This window comes from Lactuca serriola, chromosome 5 (genome assembly GCF_051521515.1).
Source record: "Lactuca serriola cultivar US96UC23 chromosome 5, Lser_US96UC23_V15, whole genome shotgun sequence".
Taxonomy (NCBI): domain Eukaryota; kingdom Viridiplantae; phylum Streptophyta; class Magnoliopsida; order Asterales; family Asteraceae; genus Lactuca; species Lactuca serriola.
This window is the reverse complement of record NC_136412.1, coordinates 14577745-14586917: the sequence shown is the minus strand read 5'-3', so window position 1 is coordinate 14586917 and position 9173 is coordinate 14577745.

The window sequence follows — 9173 nt, the reverse complement described above, 5'->3', positions numbered from 1 at the left end:
GTCAAAATTTGAAAACATGGCAAACAGAAATTATTGTAGCAAAAGATTGGTCTAGAATCATGTCTTTATGTGAGACATCATGAATCGTGTCCCGTTTGCTTTGGGTACAAGATCGATTGCATGTGTTATAATATTTATCTTTTCTAAATTTTCCAAATGCCTTGGGGCATTATGGGGAAAAAGGTATAGAATTGGATATGACTAAAGTGATTAAACAATTGTGACATATTCTAGAAAAGAGACAACTCTTGTTCAGAAGTAGTAGTCAAAATAGGAATATGGAGTTGTCTCCATAGGTGGAAGTTATATGTGTAAGATTAGAAAACTTAATGTAAGAAGGATATTCAAAGCAATGTGCTTTGAGACTTCGTCTCCATGGAATTGATCTCCATTGGAATAACCTGTAATGACTGTTGACAAGTCTTTGTGACTTTGTACATATTCATTACAAGAGGGTCTGTGCATATAAGTTTAAAATCTAAACAAATTTTGGAAATGTTAGGAATTTGGAATTCTTACATTTTACGATAAGGATTTGGGAGTGTGAAAAGAGAATCATTGAAAGTACGTTCAATCGGTCTATTTCACAAAGTAAGGATCACAGAAAAACATAGAGTACATACTTGATGTATTACAAAGCTATAGTTTAAAAAGCATAGTGTACATGCTTGGAACATGGGACAACTAGTGTTTTTTAAATTCAAGTATAAAGTTGATAAAACCAAAACAATGAATAATGAGTAATCAGTATGGTGATAAATAAAAAGTGTTTTATTTATATTCATAGTGTTGATACCATATTAGATTCATTTATTCTTGTGTTTCATTTTGCATGTTTTGACTTCCAGAATAAACTATATTATTCTTCCTGAATGACTAAGTTATTCAAACCATCCACAGTCGGTCATATGTTGGAAGTAGATATGAATCAAGATTGTCATGGGTTGGCTTGTAGAGGTCCAAGTTGGTGGACAAAGTGGTGCTACAACACTCATGAGTGCTCATAAGTTCTGAGTATTGGATTCAACCCACACTCATTTGAATCACTTCATGGATTTTATCATGAGTGATCATGAGATGATAATATCTTATATTCTTCAAACCTAGATATATGAGTTGTTACTATGAGTTGATAGTACATTGATTGCACAAAAACGCATTGGTAACTCGATGTTATAAAACGTGCCTTTGTGTATGACTCAACAAGTAGTAGAACAAGCCATATGAGTCGAAGTTTATCCGTTCCTTTTACCTTCGGGATAAAAGCGATATCTGTGGGCCCCTCGATGATTTGATGATGACAAATGGAAGTGCTCGGCCGGGCCAGGACTGATTTGATTTGTTCAATTAGTCAGTCGTCATAAATCGGAAATCGGGAAACAACAAATGGACAGAGAGAATGATTATTAATCCATGTCTCAGTCCATATGATATCTAGAATGGAGGAATATATGATCCCTTATCTAATGGACAAGTCACTGACAAGGTCAGAGTTCAGTTACAAGGTCAGAGTTCGACAACGGCTTTTGAAAGCTACGATTGCTAGTTGGGTTTCGAAGTCATACACAATAATAGTTTTAGACTTATCCAAGTGGGAGACTGTTGGATTAATGTCTAAGTCCATAACTATATTTGGTATGTAGTTGACCCGACACGGCATGGTCCATTTGGGTTGCATGGCATCATGCACTTGGATAGACTAAATGAGAGAAATAAGACACTTATGGTTATTAATATATTATAAGTTCTAATATATTAATAATAAGAATAATAATATTTAATTAGTATTGATCAAGAATTAAATTAGAATTACTTATGTGATCAAAAGAAGACTAATTAAATATATGGGTTGATTGTGTAAATCATCCATAACTTATATATTGGGCCACAACTCCATGGATAATCAAGTTAGGTTAAACCCATAGGATGCTCCATGGAGGTTACATAACCCATGGGTCATGGAAATGAAAGGTCATGAAGACGTGTTTCTTATGTTGGGAAGTTTTTTCGAACCCCCAATCAATACAACCCTTAAACCAAGCTGCCACTAGGGCCTCCATTCTCGCTGTTGGGTTGTGAAACTTATCCCCATTTCAAAACCTCTCCCGCCCTGCATCCCAGGGTAACTCTCCCCCATTTAGATTCGACTATGCCTTCAAAATTCATGAAAATTGGAGGATTCGCAATCCTTCTCACTTCCCAACGATCAACCCGATGACAACCAACTCTTTCTCGCTAGTTCTCCATTACTAGCCAACTCCAATTGATCACACACTTCTAAGAACCAGATGAACACTTCCTGAACCCCAGTGAAACCGATCGTCACTAATGCTTGGATGACCTCACACTTAAGTCCTGAAGACCACAAGATAGATGCTCCAACTAATACCTCGACAACGAGCTACTTCCCTTGGCTCTTTAGTCCGTCAATCACTAAGAGTTGCTAAAACCACTGAATCCTGATAATATTGAATAACCCTTCTGTGGGACCCTATCCGCAGACCTCCTACATAATACCCCTTTTCCAAAGGTGTTCCAAACAAGCTTCCCGCTTTCGATATCTAGAAATCATTCTCTTCAGGGTTCGCACCCTGACTCACTTACCAGCTCAAATGTCCACAGCTGAAATGTAGTAACTGAAGCAACCTCTGCCCTAAACCGGGCTACAAACTACTCCCAAGACATGGTCTACACTCCTTCGAGCTCTAGAAATCATCACTCCCTTCCGGAGTTCCCGCGACTCACATTCCGACTTCGAGCAAACCCCCGAGCCTCAAATCCAAAAACTCACGTGCTAGCCTCTCTCGCTCAACTCGCGAAAATATAACTTGTACAGATCATCTTCCTAATCCTAAATAATTGCAACCCTCTACTCATCAGAATATGCACCAATAACAAGTCCCGATACTGGAAAGCTCGACCAGCTTCTCTCCCTACTGTCGATACAGTTGTGGAAGCTGCTGTGGCAGCCGCCTCAGCAATGGCTGCATGGCGCTCAACCAAAATACTCAACCATGGCGGTCTTGAAAGACCCAATCATCTCTGGAATCTGTCCCCGAACGATCTCGATCACATCCTCCTAGATGATCTCCCTGACACGATCCTCTGACAAAACTGGCCTATCCTGGCTGCCAATTCTCGATCCTGACCTGTATCCGGTCTCAAAACGTCTCGAACAATCCATACCATAATAGGGAACCAACTTCCAACTAAACCCCAGTGGTTGTGACTTCCTAGCTACGTGTATGGGTCCTGTGATTTCAGTAGTACGGGCCCATACTACCTTCCACACCTACCTATATTTGTCTCAAGTATCATCACAACACCCTAACAATATACATAAACATAAAGAGCGCTCAATCCTCACTCCTAGAGGAAGGTTAACTATCTCACAACTGACCTACCGGTCCCACACAACCCACCCATCCATGAAACTTTCACCAATCATGAAGTACTAGTGTATACTAGCCATACATAACGTTGGACCCTATAGACTTTCGAATATCTAATCCTACCCTAAGCCCTCAATTAGATAAGAACAGAACATAAGGCCAAATCAAACATTCTCTGGCTATAAGATCTTAATTATGTATAACAGTGATGCATACACTAAACAACTACAGTAATGATGTCAATTTCATATAAAGGAAACCCTAGGCAAGTAGGAATCATGTAATCAGTCAATTCTATCATGCAATTCCTGAAGTACTAGCATGTTGTTCTAACATATCACAATATCAAATAACCGTATGGTATTTTTTTTGGATTAGTGTCTAAGCCCGTAACCATATTTGGTAAGTACTTGACCCGGTTGTGCATGGTCCTTTTGGGTTGCCTTCACCAAAGCAACTTGACTGGAGAAATTAAATAGAGAGAGAGGTTATTGTGATTTATTAATATGTTATAAGAATAATATATTAAAGGAAAAATCATATTTGTTTAATTAATATTGGTCAATAATTAATTAGGAATTAATTTTGTGATCAAGTGTAATTAATTAAACTAGAGTGGTTGAATTGTAATTATAAGATAGTTGCAAGATAGGGCAATATTTATCCTTGTTAAAGGATGGACGAATTCAAGGATAAGGATATCCTTAAAATCGTCCAAGGATAAGTAGATAAGGGTTTTTCAAGGCTTATCTTGTGGTTGCTTGGTGGGCAAGCAACTGGATAAGGATAAGGACTAAAACCCTAATCTAAACCCTATATAAAGACCCCTAGGCCTTTAGAATCCGTGTACATGCTCCTAAGAGGTCCCAAGGAAGAATTCCATCTCCTCCCTCCTCTATCTTAAGCCTCTCCAATTGCTTGTGGTGTTTGTGAGCCATTAGAGGCACTACACTTGTGGTGCTTGCTTTCAAGACTTAGGATTTGAAGATTTAAGTTGTTATTGCAATATAACAACAAGAGGTATGTAATCCAACCTTGTATGTTAATTTCGAAAATAGCAATGCACATTAGGGTTTTATTCATGTGTTCATAAGGTTGTGTATCTAATAGTGAAAACATAGATCCAAACTAGGGTTGCATGCACACTTAGGATTGTTTGTATAAAACCCATCAATTTTGGGGTCCACTTACTAGCTTCGACTGATCGTACACTTCGCATACTCGTTTACTTATTTTGAAAACCATTAAAAAATCATTTTGAAAATCTTTCCTTGATTTGCTCCTGGATTCACACGAGTGTTCCTCCAATTCACTCAAACCAAGGCTCTGATACCAACATGTAACATCCATAAAATTTGTTCCAATTTAAAACTTTTTAAATCATTTAAAGCCATTCAGTTATTATAATTTGTTTTCAAAATAGTCTAAACATCAGAGTTCCCAAAAATCATAATCATCAATCGCGGAACTGTACGGTCGCGCCTTCGCCTTCCCGCGGCCATCCGCTGAACCTGAAATAACAAATTGAAACTGTAAGCCCGAAATCTTAGTGAACTACCCCAAAATACCAACGCCATACCAATATAACCATAACATATAACAAATACAGAACAACATGCATAATAATCCTTCAGCCTGACTGGACCGCCTCGCAGGTGTAGCGACAAAGAACATCGTTTGGCATGCGGAATTTAAGTTTGCATAATTAAACATGGTGATTTGGGTGCTAAAAGAGATATTCGATCATAGTAAATGAGTACAAAAATGGATCTAGTCTAGAGCTTCATAAATATCTCACTCACTAATCACTATGACTACATCTCTCAAGCACACCTCTACAAGTGGACAAACCCACCTTATATAGAGGTGTTTACATGTCTCTCTCTTACTCTAAAATACTTATTAGTTAAAAGGCTAATGCACCACATGCAAGTGGGTCTACACAAGTCAAACCATTACAAAGTCATACATGAAGAACTTTGCACCCCAACATTCTCCCCCTCAAAGTTAGGAATGAATGACCCACTTCAAATCTTCCAAAATCAAGCACTACGCGGTTCGAGCCTCAAAGGTGACACATGTTGAAACGAATTTCAATCTTCAATTCTTCCATGATTCTTCAATTTGGGCTCTAGGATGTGAGACCATACAATCCGAGCAACAATGAATGATCAAGAGTATTCTAAACTCCAAACAATCACCCTAAATCTGCGCATAAAAACACACCCCGAAAATCTTCAATAAACCAAACCCATTCCGAATACATCACTTCCGAACTTCCAATTGCATCATCTCGTGGCTTTAAAACTTCAAGATCACTTCGGTCTTCAAATCCGCGTAATATGAAAAATTCAAGTTCGAATTTCCATATAAAACTTCTCCCCCTTTTTATAATCGAAATTTGATTATAAAACTCCAAGGAAAAAGAATGTGCTCTATTTGAAATTTTTCGTGTCAAAACCCCTCCTTAACATGTGGCATAAACTTTGTGTTTCAATTCGGAAAATCCAAAAAATAATCAATTTTTAGCTTCGTTCACGGATCGCCTTTGACAAAATTTCTCAAAAATGGGTAGAAATTGTCAATTTCAAAATTCTACAGTGACCCGGTGCGCCCAAAACAGCAAAATATGCAAAACTCCCCCCTTTTCCAAAGCTGGGTAGAAAGCGTCAATTTGCACAAACTGCAGGGGCCTGAAATGCACTTTCTTCAATTTTCAGCAAAAAATAGTCATTTTTCAAATTTGGGTGAAAACTGCCAAAAATTCGAAGTCTCAGGGACCATTTTCGAAAATTCTGCCCTTGTGCACAAATCATACGAAGCATCCCCAAAATATACGAAGCCCAAAAAAATTTCGAATTTAGGTGAAAAGTGTAAAACATTTGAAACTTCGGTTAATTTTCGAAGTGACAAAAATTCGAAGGTTCAGGGGCCGTTTTCGAAACTTTGTGTTTTCTTTCAATTCATATGAATGATTTTGCCAATCATACGAAGCCATAAGGACCAGTTTCGAAAATTCTCTTTACCTTCTTTTCAATTCATACGAAGCACGAAACATACGAAGTCAAACCAATGAACAGTAATGAACAGTAACCATTCATATACATTTCCAAACAACCCTTCGTATGAATGTTGTATACAATCCCCCTTCATATATTTCCCAAAAACCCCTTCGTTCAAACCACAAAACATTTTCCCAGTTCATTGTTTATCTAAAATCACAGACCCTTCATTCATTCACTCTTTTTATCCCTTCGTATCTAAAATCTTCAAAACCAAATCACAAATCGACCATTTGTTCGTTATTAATCGTTGACCATCAAATCGTTGTTTTTCATTCACCAACCTAAAACATCAATCATCCTTCGCATACGACCCAAAAAAGAATTTGATTTCTACTCATTTGATCACAGACCTTCGTCGATTAACCTAATGAGCTCCATCGATTCAATCCTTCGACAATTACTCAATTGAAATCGACTCCAAAATTCCAATTTTGTACCCAAAATCCAAAATTATCGCGAATCCAAACATTCGTTCTTCGCTTTTCAATCGCTTTTCAAATCACATTAAACTCCCACAACAAATGGACTTCTTAATTCCAAATCAAACCAGTGAAAATCAATTTTGATCTAAAACAGAATGTTGACTTTCGTCTTTGACCATCAAAAAAATGTTGTTCTTCATATGTTCTTGATTGTTCATCACAAAAATCATCGAATATTAAACGGAAATTCTCAATTTCAAAATCATAAAGTGATCATCATCGATATAGAAGAATATCGATCACATGCTTAAAATCATACCCGAAAATCATCGATTTACAGAACTAATGAGAAGTGATAAAGAAATCGATGAAAGACTATAGATATTTGAATGAACAGATGACAAATCGTAAGGTGAAAAACATCACATATGTTTATCTTTATTTGACGATTCGAAATTAATTTTGTATACAGTGATGGATTGATTTACTTTTGGGCTTATCAAATGAAGATATTAATTGGATCGAATTGGGCTCAAGTATGAATTAATATACAAATTGAACTTGGGCTTATTATGGACTAAACGAATAGAAAACATGATCGATCTCGATGAACATTAACATACCCTTATATTCGAATCAAATACAAGATGCATTTTGGACTCAGTTTTGATTCAACACAACAAATTCAAATTTAGAATTAAATCAAACAAATGGATTCGACATCGGATTAGGCTTGATCAATGAAAAATTTATTGGATCAAAACAAATGAGTTTTTCAAGAAAAATTTGATCCAACGAGTCAAACGATCACAAATTAAAAACGCAACGCACGATTCAATGAAATTAAGAGAGATCATAGAGAGAGACTCACCAAAATTGCTCAAATTGCAACAAAATTTTCCAGACCGAGAATCGTTCTTCAAATATCACATTGATCTTGAAGACCAGCTCTGATACCAATTGTAGTGACAAAGAACATGGCTTGGCATGCGGAATTTAAGTTTGCACAATTGAACATGGTGATTTGGGTGCTAAAAGATATATTCGATCATAGTAAATGAGTACAAAAATGGATCTAGTCTAGAGCTTCATAAATATCTCACTCACTAATCAGTATGACTACATCACTCAAGCACACCTCTACAAGTGGACAAACCCACCTTATATAGAGGTGTTTACATGTCTCTCTCTCTCTCACTCTAAAATATTCATTAGTCAAATGGCTAATGCACCACATGCAAGTGGGTCTACACAAGTCAAACCATTACAAAGTCATACATGAAGAACTTTGCACCCCAACAGCAGGGCATATAGCCTATCTGGACAACTCCCGAGCCTTCGACATGACTGGACCATCTTGCAGGGCCTACAGCCTATCCGGACCGCTCGCCGGGTATGTTGGCCTACAACACAAAGCAGGACCGCCTCAACCCAACCCCAATCAAACAAACATGTACATATAATCATACGCTAGCTCATAGCCTCATATCATATAATAGTCAAATTGATATAACAGATCACTGATCATAGTAACATCCCAAAAATCAGGATACATGCCCTATCAGTCACTAGCATAACATCATCCTATAACCAGGACACTGACCTAACCAGGTCACTAAGCATAAGAATATCACCATCCCAACTACTAGGATGTAATCAATAAACATATCATGCCATAACCAGATACAATCCATAAGGGCCGGCCTTAGTGCCTTAGATCCTATTGATATAGTGAGGACAACTCACCTCACAATTGATGCACTGAAGTGATAAGCTCAACTCTCGGACCACCGTCACAAACTCCACCACCTATATCCACCATAGAACCATATCCATAAATTTCCAATTTCCCAAAATGCTCCCAGAAGTCAACTAGTCAACCCTTGGTTAAAGTCCAAGTCAATGGTCAAGGTCAACAGTCCATGTTGACCTCAACTCACCAAGTACAACTAGCCACTCGTTGAGTTCCTTGTATAGCTCGCCAACTCACCGAGTCACTAGAGTGACTCTTCAAGTTCCTAATGTTTGCGGCCGTAAACTCCTTGGCCAACTCGTCGAGTTTCCCATGCAACTCGTCGAGTTCATGCGTGCCAAAAAACCCAGGAAACCCCTAACTGACTCGCCGAATCATCCCCTGACTCGCCGAGTCCAGGACAATCTTCATCGAATTCGTCGAGTTGACCATGCAACTCGCTGAGCCCCTGTAGTCCATTATCCATTCAGATGCTTTTAAGCTATCTTAAGGTTCCATATTGCTAATCCGACTTCCCAAGGCATGTTTATCACGTAAAGTT